Raw genomic sequence first — 14,483 nt, forward strand, 5'->3', positions numbered from 1 at the left:
CATTCTAAAGAATATAACTGGTTCACTCTGGACAGGACCCCTCAGAGTCCTGGACCTCCTCTCCTACACACATATGCATATGCACACACACACACACGTGCACACAAAACAGCATGTTGGCTCATGCTGTCCATAGATCACACTCTGGTGCAGCCTCCACTTTAACAAAAGCAGCACTTAGTGACCACCTCTTGCTGATGAGTGTAAGTGTAAACAGGAATAAATATCCCAGGAACACTAAAAAATAAATAAAATTTAAAAATAAAAATAAAAAAGGTTGTAAGCAGTAAGCAAGTAAGCAGAGGTTGTAGCCCCCAATTACTTCCAGGCTATAAATCAGAAGAAATGCATGCCAAACTTCTTGATCTGATGGAGGGGTCAGAAGGTCCTCAGATTAGCCACTGTTGTGAGTTGTCTACTCCTGCTCCCTCTCAATCAACCAAATCAAAGACCTTGACTTTAAAAAAAAAAAAAAAAAAAGATTGGGTCTAGGATGTGCAACTGACCAGAGAAGGAAGGACACTGGGGCACAGGGAGAGAATGACTCATCCCAAGGTCACATAGTCTAGTTGGTGGCAGAGCTGGTGAACTGGATCAGGCTGATAACCAGTTAAAGGCAGTTTCTTCTGCTCTTTAGGAATAGCACATGGGCTGTATACTTGTGTGCACCACCACGCTCAGCTCATTTTAAAATGCTTTGTAGAGATGGGGTCTTGCTATGTTACCCAGGCTGGCCTCAAACTCCTGGCCTCAATGTGATCTTTTTGCATTGGCCTCCCAAGCCCTGGGATTACAGGTGTGAGCCACCACACCTGGAATCACAGAGGCTGACCTGAACCCTGTGATGATTCATTGAAGAGAAGGACATGCTGGTAAGGAAGAGGTGCTGCTCTGGGGCCAGGAACTGGTCCAACACCAGTGTTCCACCAACCTCCAGGCCTGGTGCTCATGCTCAGCTACTCCCAGCATGGCCCCAGAGCTTATTAATGCACCAGAACCCTGTACCTTCTGAGCCTTCTGATCCACCCCAATCCCCAAAGCTGAGGCAGGGTAACAGGATATATTGGGTTGGAACAATGAAGAGAAGTTTGCTGAGCCCCACAAAAACTCCACTGTGCTTCCGAGAATGGAAATAGGGTCTCCCCTGGTTCCCTTTCCAGTAATTCAAAAATAATAGCTACTAACAACTACCAATTATTCAACATTCTGTGCCAGGCAAATACAATGTGTGATTTACACATATCCCTTTATTTAATCTGCAGGAAAATCGTGTTAGGTAAATACATCGTCCCATTATACAGGTAAAGAAACTGAGACTTAAAATGTTTACATAACATGGACAGGTCACCCAGTGGATAGATGCACAACCAAAATTCAAACCTAGGCCAGCATAACTACTAAGCCTAGCTCTTAACCCCTCCACCATCCTAAGGAGTTCCTGGTTTGTCACGCCAGGGCCTGCTGGGCAGGAGCCCACTGTGCAGAGAGCAGATGGGCATGTACTTTCAGAGCAGAGTCTGCTTGGGTCTGACAGCACACAGATATCTCATCCTAGGCAGTTGTGTGGACTTCAGGGCCCAGGACAGTAGTGAGTGGAACCTCAGCAGGCTGCAGAGCCCTGGACCTCATATTCTTTCAGTCCACAGGCCACTCTGGAAAGAATTTGCTCTCCTAGAGTTTAGCATCAAGATATAGCATCTTGGCCAGGTGTGGTGGCTCACACCTGGAATCCCAGGCCTTTGGGAGGCCAAGGCAAAAGAATCACTTGAGGCCAGGAGTTTGAGACCAGCCTGGGTAACATGGCAAGACTCCATCTCTACAAAGTATTTTAAAATTAGCTGAGCATGGTGGCGCACACCTGTAGTCCCAGCTACTTGGGAGGCAGAGACAGGAGGATCAGTTGAGCCTAGGCGTTTGAAGTTGCCGTGAGCTATGATCTCACCACTGCACTCCAGCCTGGGTGACAGAGTGATACCATGTCTCCAAATAAACTTTTTTTTTAAAAAAAGAGGCAAATTTCAAACAGAAATAATAATGATTCTCTTGGATTATGGAGGAAGCCACTGCCAGAGGCCCATTCACAGTAAACCAGTATAGAGTGTCTTCAATTTTAAACTGTTTAAGATTAAGTTTTGGCCAGGCACAGTGGCACAAGCCTGTAATCCCAGCACTGTGGGAGGCCAAGGTGGACAGATTGCTTGAGTCCAGGAGTTTAAGATCAGCCTGGGCAATATGGCGAAACCCCACGTCTACTAGAAATACAAAAAAAAATAGCAAAGTGTGGTGGCACACGCCTGAGGTCCCAGCTACTCAGGAGGCTGAGGTGGGAGGATCACTGGAGCCCAGTAAGTCAAGGCTGCAGTGAGCCATGATCACACTCCCACCTGGGCAACAGAGTGAGACCCTATCTCAAAAAAGCAAAGAAGATTAAGTTTTATAAAACCTTGAGACACCCTGAAATCTTATGGTTCATATGTGGGGAAAAAAAAAAAAAACTTGATAGAGGTTTTCCCAAGTTGGCCAATAATCCTAAAAATTTACATAGCATTATGTATAAAGATGTGAAGCTAAAAACAAAAACCTCTCTAAATTATCAGTAGAAATTTAATCAATAATATGAAAGACTGAATTGTCTTTCTAGTGTCATGTAGAAAATGATTTTACAAAATGATTGTCACATAAAGCAAAATCACAGAGCCAGGAAAACATAGAAAAATAAAAACTATAGTTGTATCACCCAATTAATAACAATATTTTCATTTTCCTAGCTTTTGCAATGTTTGTGGTATTTGTCAACTTTCTGAAATTTATAATTTGCTCTAAGTCTTTTCTCGTTCTAAGTGAATATCCACTTTCATGTGTAGTTTTGTGCTGTTGATTTTTAAGTCTTTTTCTGAAAAGAAGTCCCCCCAAAAAGTGTCAGGGCCCACAACCCCTTTATCCAGCCCTCATGCTCTTGCTGATTTTGTCCATGGTTTTGCCTACACCACACCCTCGGTCTGGCATCCCCTTTCATATCTTCTCTGCCTAGAAAATTCCTAACCCTTCTTCAAGGCCCTACTCAAAAGTCACCTCCTCTGTGAAGCCTTCCTTGACTAGTTCAAGAAAGTAGAAATCTCCCTGCACTCCAGAACACCACAGCACTTTCTTAGCTCTCTCTCCTTGGCATCTCATGGCCCTGGAATCACGCTCTGCAGAAGCCTCCTCCACCAGCTAGGCAGGAGGCTCCCAGGGCAGCCACAGCAGGAGCTCCCAGAGAACGTGTCTGCGAGGTGCAGTAAAGGCCCCGGGCATGGAGGGGTGGGGCTGGAGCTAACACAAGGCCTCCCAAGCCAAGAGTGCAAGGTTCTAACTCCCTATGTGACCCTGGGCAAAACCTGTATTTCCTTTGTCTGAGAAGTCTGTGTCTTCTCATCTGTCAGAGGAGAAAGGAATTACTACTTCACAGAGATAATAGATGTGAAAGCCCAGGGAAAGGTAGGAAGTGCTATGTCAATGTAGGGGGATTTGTGTTATGATTGTTGACAGATTCAGGTTTGCTGGCAGGAGACACTGAGCCTGCGACTTAGAAGCCTACATCTCTCACCAGGCACACCTCAGTTTATAGAAGTGGGTGGTGGCGCTGCAGTTTCAGCTTCACAGGGTGTGACAGCCACTAGATTTAAAACTGAATGTCAACTGCACAATGGGAAGGAGGTGCCCTGGCTCCCAAATGTCCCTGAGGCGAGAACTCAGCCTTCAGGTGAACTCGACTTCCTAGATGGTTCTCAGCAGAGGGGAAACAGAGTCCCTGGCTCCAGTCTGAGCCCCTTCCTCCTCCCTAGTCCAGCCCACTCATCAGCATGAGCTCCAGGCATTCATCTCAAACCTTAAAGCAGCTGGAGGTAAAAACAATAAAAATAATAAGTTATGCTTGTCCCCACACCAAACTCCACCCTGGAAATACTGCTGATACCAACATCTGCCATTGACTTCTCGCCCTCATCCAAAAAGACAAATTTTTATCAATACAAATCCTGCCTAAGATTGGCTTTTTTTTTAAATGCATACACTTATTTCCCCCAGCACTGTGGAGAAGCAGGGCCAAAGGTCAGTGTTTGATTTGTAGCAAGAGGTGTGTGCACATCTGTGTCTCCCTGCCATGGATTCAGGCCCCCAGAGACTCTCGAGTGACCAGCGGACGGGCCCAGCAATTCCCCCTCCCTGCCCAGCCATTCTCACTTTTCTTCCACCATTTGGTGGACAGGCCCTCTTCCTGATGCAAGCCATGGCAGAGCAGAGTCTATGGCTGGTTTGTCTTTAGAAACTCCCCCATTCTCCCTTTTGGGAAGGAGAGTGAGCTTGCAAAAGCAGCATAGCACGGTGGTCAAGAGAGCCTTCGCTCTGGAGCCCAACTGTCCCAGTTCAACTCCAGCCACATGTTTATTAGCTGTGTGATCTTGAGAAAGTTACTTACCCTCTCTGTGACTCTGTTTCATCATCTGTAAATCAGGAAAATTAATAGTATCTTCCCAAGATGTTGTGCAGGTTAAGTGAGTTAATATCATAATGTGTTTTGGACCAATGTCAAATGTGTGTATGTGCCTGGTAATTGTCAGCTTCTTCCTTGAAAACATAATGCCACATGGGCAGGGATTTCTACCTGTTTTGTTCATTGCTGTATCCTCAATCTCTGGAATGGTTCCTGGAACATAGTAAGTTTTAAATAAAACACTACTTAATGAATAGATCTCCTCTCTAGGCAAATCTATTCAGATAGAGAAGACAAGGGTATGCCAATCTAACTGGAGAGGATTCTGCAGCATCTGTGAGGATGCAATCATTTGTTCATTTACCCAACCAATATTTACTCAGCACCTATTATGTAGCAAGCACAGTTCTAGACCCCTCCTGATACATTTGTGTGAGTGATTTTTAGGTTGGCTAGTGTGAGCCGAAGCTCCCCACTCCCCACTCCCTCCTCCTGCACTTCTTGTGTATCCTCTAGCTCCAGGCCAGTTCCCAGCCCCAGCCCTGCCTCTCCAAACCTGGTGCCACCCGACTCCTCTCCCATCTCCTAAGTTTTTCCCAGACCCCTGGGTCCCTCCAGAATTGATTTTAATCAAGTCATATATGTACATAATTGTAAAGTCAAACAATTCTCCAAGGTTCATCAGTGCTCCTCACCTGAGTCCTCCCCACCCTCAAGTCCCCACCCCTGAGGCAACCACTTTCCTCCTCTTTACACGTTTCTTCCTGTATTTACCTCTGTATTTCTGAATAATTGATTTCTATTGTTATTTGATGATTTTTTTTCTTTTTTATATACTAGCTAATGACGTCCTACAATGGAAAATAAAAATTTGGTTCTTTGGCAATTCATATACACACAAATATGCACACACTTCCCCTCCCTGCAAAATTCCTCCAGTATAGTTACATGATTGGTTTTGGTTAGAACAGAATTAGGGTACAGAGTATTATGATCATGTAAGTACTATTCACAGATTAACATGCAGTCTGCTTTGAGTGTATTTTCTTTCTTGTGCAACTTTTTAATTTTCTAAGAAGTTAATAATTGATACTTTTTTCATTTGTTTAGTTTTCTCTTTTCCTATCATTAACCCTCCCCAAACTCCCCACCACATAGTAAATTTCCTTTCAATTCAGTTAAATACGTTAGATGATCTATAACCTTTTTATTACTTGGAGACGTCTCTCCTGGAGTTCCCCATGATTCTACTCCAGTTTGGACTGATTTCTCTCTAGATATGCCACAGAACCATCTTCTTGGCTCATAGCTGCTCCCTCATCCTAGGATTTCCTTTTGCCTTTCTCCCGTGTGGCATCACCTATTGCCTGGACCTTATGCCTTCCTCTTTCTTGGCTTAATCCCCTGTTTCGGAAGAGCACATCCTCCAATAACTTCCTGAGAAAGAGTTCTTAGGAAGTAACGTTAAGACCTTGCGTGTCTGGAAATACTTTTGCTACTCTTTTAATTGACAGTTCGTCTGGGTATAGAAACCTAGACTGTAAATAGGCATAGAAATCTAGATTACAAATTACCTTCCTTCAGAAGTTTAGAGACATCACATGATTTTCTTCTAGTTTCTGGAACTGTAATTTTTTTCATCTAGCTGGAAAGAATCTGTTTTTTGTCACAGTGTTCTAAAATTTCGTAATTACGTGCCTTGCTAAGAATCTTTTTTTTTTTTTTATCCATTGTGCTAGGCAATAAAGGGATTCTTTTACGTGAAAACAGTTTTCTTTTATCATGCCTTTGATAATTTCTTTGTCTCCATTGTCTTGGTTCACTCTTCACTCCAGGACTTGATTCTCTAATATTCATTTCTTTTCTGTCCTAGTTTCCATATTTTTTTTTGAGGCGGAGTCTCCCTCTGTCACTGAGTCTGGAGAGCGGTGACACGATCTCAGCTCACTACAAACTCTGCCTCCAGGTTCAAATGATTCTCCTGCCTCAGCCTCCCAAGTAGCTGGGATTACAGGTGGATGCCACCACACCCAGCTAATTTTTGTATTTTCAGTAGAGATAGGGTTTCACCATGTTGGTCAGGCTGGTCTCGAACTTCTGACTTCAAGTGATTCGCCCTCCTCAGCCTCCCAAAGTGCTGGGATTACAGGTGTGAGCCACCGTGCCCAGCCTCTATATTTTTTAAATTCTACTTTCTGTTGAACTTTATCTTTTAACACTTATATTGAATGTGTATTTCTGCCAATAGGGGGAAACCCAGAAACAAACCTATTTTATAATTTCCAAGATCTTTTTTTTTCTGAAAATTCCTTTTAAAATTTCTTCCTGGCCAGGCGCAGTGGCTCACACCTGTAATCCTAAGACTTTAGGAGGCCAAGGCGAGAGGATCACCCGAGGTCATAGTAAACTTTCAATAAATATTAGATCATATTATTATTTGTACTACTCCTCTTTCCCAGCCTGCTAAATGTTCTCCCTTATCCTCTCTTCCTCTTTCCAATCCCAGTATACATTCTTCCCTCAGAGTGACCTTTTTAAAACATTAATCTAATAAATCAAGTGCATCTTGGTTTGCTGGGACTAAGGGGTTTCCCAGACACAGGACTTTCAGTGCTAAAACCTTCAGGTCGAACATTCCAAGCAAACCGGGGCTAACTGATCATCCTGCCACTCCCCTGCATAAAAAAGCAGGTGAGGCTTCCCCTTTCTGTCTCAGTAAAGCACAAATCCCCTGCCACTCAAAGCCCAGGGCCTCTAGCCCCTGCCTGCCAGGCTCCAGCCTCTCCTCCCTGCCCACTGCTCCATCTGCTCTGGCTGCTTCCAGCTCCGCCCTTACAGCCCCATGCTGCTCCACATGCCCGTTTGCCTTCCCTTCTACCCAGCTAACTCGTGCTTTAGGTATCTAGCAGTAAGACCTTTTCTGAACCCCCAGATAGGGTCATGTGCCCTGCAATAAGGACTCCTCGGGAGAACCAAATGGACAGGGTGTCTGTAGAAGAGTCTCTCCTGTTTCTTCACAGCTGCATCCCTGGCAGCCAGCACAGGGTCTGCCCCACACTAAGATCCAAGTGGTTTTCTGCTGAATTAACTAAGTCATTAAAATGTGAACAGCCCTTTATTATCTGCTGGCATTTGGTGGTGATCAGTTGGCACCCTGCTGGGAGCAAGGTGCTAGGAAAGATACACCAGATTTGGAAAGAATTTTCCAAGGGGCCTTGCCTCTTCCTCAGCTCTGCTATACAGAAGGAAGACTCCAGGGGAACCACCGCCAGGCCTAGGCATTTCTTAAAACCCTCCTCATTCTGGGAATTAGGAACCTCACCCTCCACACCCCCGCTGTCAGCCCAGGCACTTGGCTACACCTGCCTTGCCATAGGCACAGCCCTAATTGGGATGGGTTCTGGTGAAGGGTTAGCCCATGGATGCTGGCACCAATGCAAAGCAAATTTTGTGATCTTACTGCTTAAATTCACCTTGGAGCAATCTGCCGGTGTACAGTTCCGTCTCAGCCTCTCTCCCCTCTGCATTCCATCTGCCACCCAGGCCTTGCTCAAGCCATCTGCATCTTGTTGATCCCCCTCTCCCCATCCCAAACTCTGCCCCTGGGGGAGCTCTTCCCCTGACTCAGCTCCCACACCACTCCCATCTCAGAGAGCTGCTGCCTCGAGCAACACCCCAGATCTGCTGGCCAGGTTGTTTCCATGGAGTCCCATTCCAAGAGGTTCTATTCAAAGGGGTTGCATCTTGCCCTGCAGGGAGCATCTGGTGAAAGGGAGAGTTAAAAGGCTATATCTGAATTTCTAAAGGGCTAAATCAGAAGTGGGGAGCAGGAGGTAAGAAGAAGAGAAAATAAATTTTTAAAAAATTAAACCATCTCTTAGAAAATGGGGGTACTCAGTGACAATCTCTTAACTGTGACTCCCCAGCTGGCAACCACATCACTCTGACCTTTGCTTGTGCCATCACACTCCCTTCTCTGACTCTCCCTGCTCCCTCTTTCCCTGGCAGGGACCTCTGTAGCTATCTTAGGTCCATCCCAATAATCCAGGGTGATCTTTCTATCTCAAAATCCTTAACTTCCTTCTCAGCAGAGGCTGTGTTTTCCTCTGAAACTAGATCCCCTCTGAGGGCCAGAGCTTTCTCCCCTCACCTGGGTGGTCCCTAAAAGAAGGACTGTGTCCCTGCTCAGCTGGCAGCTTATTCAAGGCCAAGCCTCAGTCTCCCTATGAAGGCTGGGGGCCCCCGTGAGGGCCTCCCCACCTCTTTCCAGCCCAGGGGATCTTGAGCATGCAGAGGGAAGGAGACGATGGTGTACCTCCATCCTAGCCCCTCAGGGATTGAGGGTTGGAAAGGAGGGCACAGCTTTAAAATGCTGCCAAGCCGGAAATTAAAAGGGGTTCCACCTGGCTTCCGATGTGGGGCTGGACCTGAGTTCCAACCCCCAAGGCTCTGGTGGAACCGACAGCAGCCGTGGCCTCAGTGAGATCTGCTGTGGGTCCAGAGAGATCATGCCTGAAACAGCAAGCCTCCTCCAAAGCCATCCTTCTGGTTTCCTCTGCAGTGACTCTCAAGGAAGCACAAGGGAGAGAATAGGAATCATTATATGTTTAGGCCTTCCTGCGTGCTGACCTTGCATACACTGCCTCACATTACCCAATTACAGGCTACTTCTGGATATTTTAAAATGGTCTGGAAAGGAAGAGGTAAGCCAGCTCCCCATTTTCCAAGCCAAGGTCTACCAAACCCCGTCCACTAAGTGCAGCGCCCTGCAGGACTGTCTCTGGCACCCACGCAAGAGCTAATGCGGATGTGATCATTCAGTTAACAATCACTGGTGAGCTACTCAGTGCCAGGTCTAATCCAATTAACGTACTGGGACTCTCCCCTCCACCACCCTGCCACCTCACCTCATCAACTTGGCATAGATTTGTGTGTAGTCACAGTCAAAGGATTTACAAATCTGACTACAGAGGTAACTGTAGGATTTTTTAAAGGACTCAACCACAGGATTTAACCAAAGCACTGTACAGAAATCTTCCCAGAAATTTTCACCAGAGACATTTCCTCTCCCTAAACCTTCTGCCTCAACACAAAAATCTCTTGAGCTCTCTCATCCAGTTCCCTCTCCAGTTCCCTCACTGCTACATCATTCTTCCTGTCCCCTTTGTCCTTCCTCACATTGCCATTCCTAGCCAAAAGCAGCCACTCAGACTTCCATTCCTCCAGCCATTGCATTGCCACCTCGGAGAGCAGAGGCACTCAGCAGCTCCACGATCTGCCTCCTTCAAACTTGGCAGACACAAGCGCAGCACCTGCAATGTTTAGGTCTACACAAGTCAGTTGTAGTCCTATATAGTAGCAACAGTTAGTAAAAAAAGTTAACAACACCATTTGTTATAGAACAAACAATTGAAATGTCTAGGAATCAACCCAGCAAAATACACCAGTTCTGAAATGTATCTGGAAGAGCCTAGATAATTTTGAAGATGAACAAGATGGTGGATGTGGCCTACCAGACAGAAGACTTATGGTAAAGCAGTGAACACCAAGACATGGAAGTGAAGGCATAGAGCTAGAAAAGCAGAACAAAGCAGACATCCTAGAATTAGGCCCGTACATAAATGGAAACATGATCTGTGAGACAGGTGGGCATTGAGTGAGGCACTGAGGCAGGGGGTGGGGAGATTACAAAGCAGTGGGAAATGACAGCCGAGTCAGTAAGTGATACTGGGATAATTAATTATCCATATAAATAAAAAACAGATTTAGATTTCATTCTACATCACATAATATGCAAAAAAAAAAAAAAAGAGTTAAAAACTTAATTTAAAAAAAAAAACTTTAGGCCAGGCACGGTGGCTCATGCCTGTAATCCCAGCACTTTGGGAGGTGGAGGCAGGCAGAGGTCAGGAGTTCAAGACCAGCCTGGCCAACATGGTGAAACCAACTCTCTACTAGAAATACAAAAATTAGTCTGGCCTAGTGGCACATGCCTGTAATCCCAGCTACTTGGGAGGCTGAGACGGGAGAATAGCTTGAAACCTGGGAGGCGGATGTGGCAGTGAAGCGAGAGTGGGCCATTGGGCTGCAGCCTGGGCGACAAGAGCGGAACTCCGTCTCAAAAAAAAAAAAAAAAAAGAAAAAAAAAACTTTAAAATGGGCCAGGCATTCTAGCATTTTGAGAAGCTGAGGTAGGAGGATCATTTAAGCCCAGGAGTTTGAAACCAGCCTGGGCAACATAGTGAGATTTCATCTCTGCAAAATAAATAAATAAATTTAGCCAGGTGTGGTGGTATGCACCTGAGGTCCCGGTTACTTGGGAAGCTGAGGTGGGAGGATCACCTGAGCCCAGGAGGTTGAAGCTATGGTGAGTCATGATCCTGCCACTGCACTCCAGCCTGGGCAGCAGAGTGGGACCCTGTTTCTGTTTCTTTTTCTCTTTTTCTTTCTTTCTTTGTTTTTTGTCTTTTTTTTTTTTTTTTTTTTTTTTTTTTTGCAGTGGTGGGATCTCAGCTCACTGGAATCTCTGCCTACCAGGCTCAAGCAATCCTTCCACCAGTATCCAAGAACTTATTGCCAAATCTAACATTGTTAAGCTTTTCCCCTGTTTTTTAAGAGTTTCATAGTTTTTGCTCTTACATTTAGGTCTTTGGTGATGGTTTCTATCTTAAGCTGGTGGGTAATCAGGCATTCCTTGTGTTATTTGTTATATTGCAGGGGATGTGGGGGAGTGTGGATTCTCTTTTGCTCTGCCTGCTTTTCTTGCATTGCATGAAACACAAGTCCAGTCAAGTCCTCTCTGCCATGGTCACTGGTATTACTGCCTAGAAGATCATCTTGTGTATATCTTATTGAGGCCATTGTCTTCTTCTCTGTCTCTGAAATGGAGCAAGAAGCAAGTAAATATCATCTAAAGAATGGGGGTCTTACCAGAGCCTGGGAAGGGGAGAGGGAGAGGCGAATAAAAAGAAATTGAATGGGAATTCAATTACTGGGGAGGGGAGAGGCAGCGGGGAATGAAAAGAAATATATAAAGGGTTATATAGAAGGAATACAGAATACAGTTACATAGAAGGAATAAGTTCTAGTATTTGATAAGTTCTAGTGGTTTGACAAGTTTTAGATACTAAGTTCTAGTATTTGATAGTACTAGATAATACAACAGGGAAATTATACCAACAATAATTTATTGTAAAAGTGAAAATAGCTAGAAAAGAAGAATTGTACTGTTTCTAACACAAAAGATAAGTATTTGAGGTTATGAATATTCCAATTAGCCTGATTTGATCATTAAACATTATATACATGTATCAAAATGTTACATGTACCCTAAAAATATGTACAACCAGGATATATCAATCTTTTTTAACTCTTTGGTGAGCTGGTAGTGTCAGACAGCAATCTTTAATGACCAGCACTGCTCCTTGCAGAGCAGGGCTAACTCACAGGCAGCATGCGCAGAGCCAGCCATGATATATCGACCTTTTTGAATTTTTAATGCCAAAAAAAAAAAAAATGAGGGTCTTTGCCCTTATCCAAGTGCTAACCACTCAGAATACCAAAAGCATCTGAGCTAATGACTGGGAGTGAGAGACCAAGCTGACATCTGTCTGGGTAGATGGCACTCCCCTCCAGGACCCTCCTCCCTGAGTCTCCTGCACTACTACTTGCCCTGGAGTCACCAGGAAGGAAATCCAGACAGGGCTGGCTTCCTCATACAAGGGCTTGAACACGGTATGAAAAACACAAATAAACACAAATTAGAAAGCTCTGGAAAGTGGGCACACCCTGGAAGGAAGGCCAGACATACCAGAGTCTTTATCATATTAAAATCACATGTGCCAAGTGCCAGGCTCATGAGGCAAGGCCTGTGTGTGCTGGAAAGATATGTGAGACACTGCCCTTGTGCTAAAAAAAAAAAAAAAAAAAAAAAAAAAACACAGTTGTGGAGGCTGCTGTGTATAAACCCGTGGTGAAGAGCACTAGCCTTGGGGGCCAAAAATCACAGGTTTGAACCTGGTTCCTCTACTTCCTAGCTATGTGGATGTGACAAGTTACATCTCTGAACCTCAGTTTCTCTGCTTGTAAAATGGAATAAAAAATATTCAGGCTGGGTGTGGTGGCTCATGCCTGTAATCCCAGCACTTTGGGAGGCTGAGGTGGGCGGATCACCTGAGGTCAGGAGTTCGAGACCAACTTGGCCAACATGGTGAAACTCCATCTCTACTAAAAATACAAAAAATTACCCAGGCACAGTGGCGGGCACCTGTAATCCCAGCTACTTGGAAGGCTGAGGCAGGAGAATCGCTTGAACCCGGGAGGCGGAGGTTGCAGTGACTCAAGATCGCACCACTGCACTCCAGCCTGGGCAATAGAGTGAGACTCCATCTCAAAAAAAACCGGGGGGGGAGCTTTATATCTATGAATGTATTTAATCATTACAACACATTTAAGAGTTAGGAACTACTATTATCACCCCCACTTTACAGATGTGAAAGCTGAGGCACTATAGGATTACATAATTTGCCCAAGATCACACAGGCAGTAAATGGTCACACCTGGATTTGAACTCAGGCAGTCTGGCTCTAGAATCCTTGCCCTTAATTGCTGGACTCTGACACCTAGCTTAAACCTGTTTATTTTTATGTCTTACGCTACCCACCTTGTGAGCTGTGACCCTACAATAGCAGAAGTGGCGGTGGCAGTGGCAGTGGAGTGGCGGTGGCAGTGGCGGTGGCAATTGGGTGGCAGTGGCAGTGGCAGTGGACTGGCGGTGGCATGGCAGTGGATTGGCGGTGGCAGTGGCAGTGGAGTGGCGGTGGCAGTGGCAGTGGATTGGCGGTGGCGGTGGCGGTGGCAGTGGATTGGCGGTGGTGGTGGCAATGGCAGTGGGGTGGCAGTGGCGGTGGCAGTGGAGTGGCGGTGGCGGTGGCAGTGGAGTGGCGGTGGTAGTGGCAGTGGAGTGGTGGGGACAACAGTACGAATCACAATCAGAATTCAAGGGCACGAATGGGAACATTCAACCACTGCCATGAAACTGCAAAACTTGAAGGCTCTAACACTGAACCTTCAAATTTATTAAAGTTCTATCTCAATCCTAAAATTAAAGCCATATAGTGGCCTTTTCCTCCTGAGCCCTGAGGTGGGGAGGTACAGAACACTCCTGGACAAGTGGGATTGGGCCAAGCTCACTGCAAAAGGAGGGATGAAAGTGGCTTTCCCGAATTCCTCACCCACCATCATTCCTCCAGTCTCAACCAGGAAGATGAGAGAGTCAAACACTGAGCAGGGTAAATGGAATCGCCACTTTGGGAACTCTGGATGCATGCCACTTCCTTTCCCTGGGAGGAAAGGCCCCTCCAGGTCTACCTGGTCCTGGAGCTGGACAAGGCCCATCCAAGAGTCCCACCCTGAGGGCGGGAGCTGCCGCCTGTTGTCAAGTCTGAAAAGCCACCATCTGGGCTTCCTTCCCAGGGATTGATTCATCCCTACGTCTGTCCTGGTAGCCTTCGCAGATTACAAAACCCTCTTTATCCCATTTAGTTTTTATGACAGCAATCAGAATGGTGACTTCATTTGAGCCCCAGCCAACCTCACGATGTAATGTGAATCCCTCCTAATGATGAAATGAGACATTGTCCCTTTTGCTTCGATTTTTCACTGTTGCTGCTGCTGCTGTTAGATCCTGCACCTGGCAAAAGTAAGTGCAAAACTCATCTGGAAGTGAATGATTGAAAACTCTAGACAAAACCTCTGCAAGCAAACCAAAGAAGTTAAATTGTCTGAAGACACAGAGCTAACAGAGGCTAACAGAGGCTGAGCTGTGATCACACAGCAGTCAATCTGTCCCCACAGTGCTGCTGTTTCATAGATGACGAAAACAAGACTGGGAGAGGTGAAGTGGCTTGCTCAAGCCGCAGGGCTGGTGAAGAACTGAAGGAGACTTAACTCAGAGCTCCAGATCCCTAAGGTAGGCACTCATGCCTTCTTTGAAGATATGGAGGACTCCACT

The sequence above is a fragment of the Theropithecus gelada genome, chromosome 1 (genome assembly GCF_003255815.1).
Source record: "Theropithecus gelada isolate Dixy chromosome 1, Tgel_1.0, whole genome shotgun sequence".
In the NCBI taxonomy this organism is placed as follows: Eukaryota; Metazoa; Chordata; class Mammalia; order Primates; family Cercopithecidae; genus Theropithecus; species Theropithecus gelada.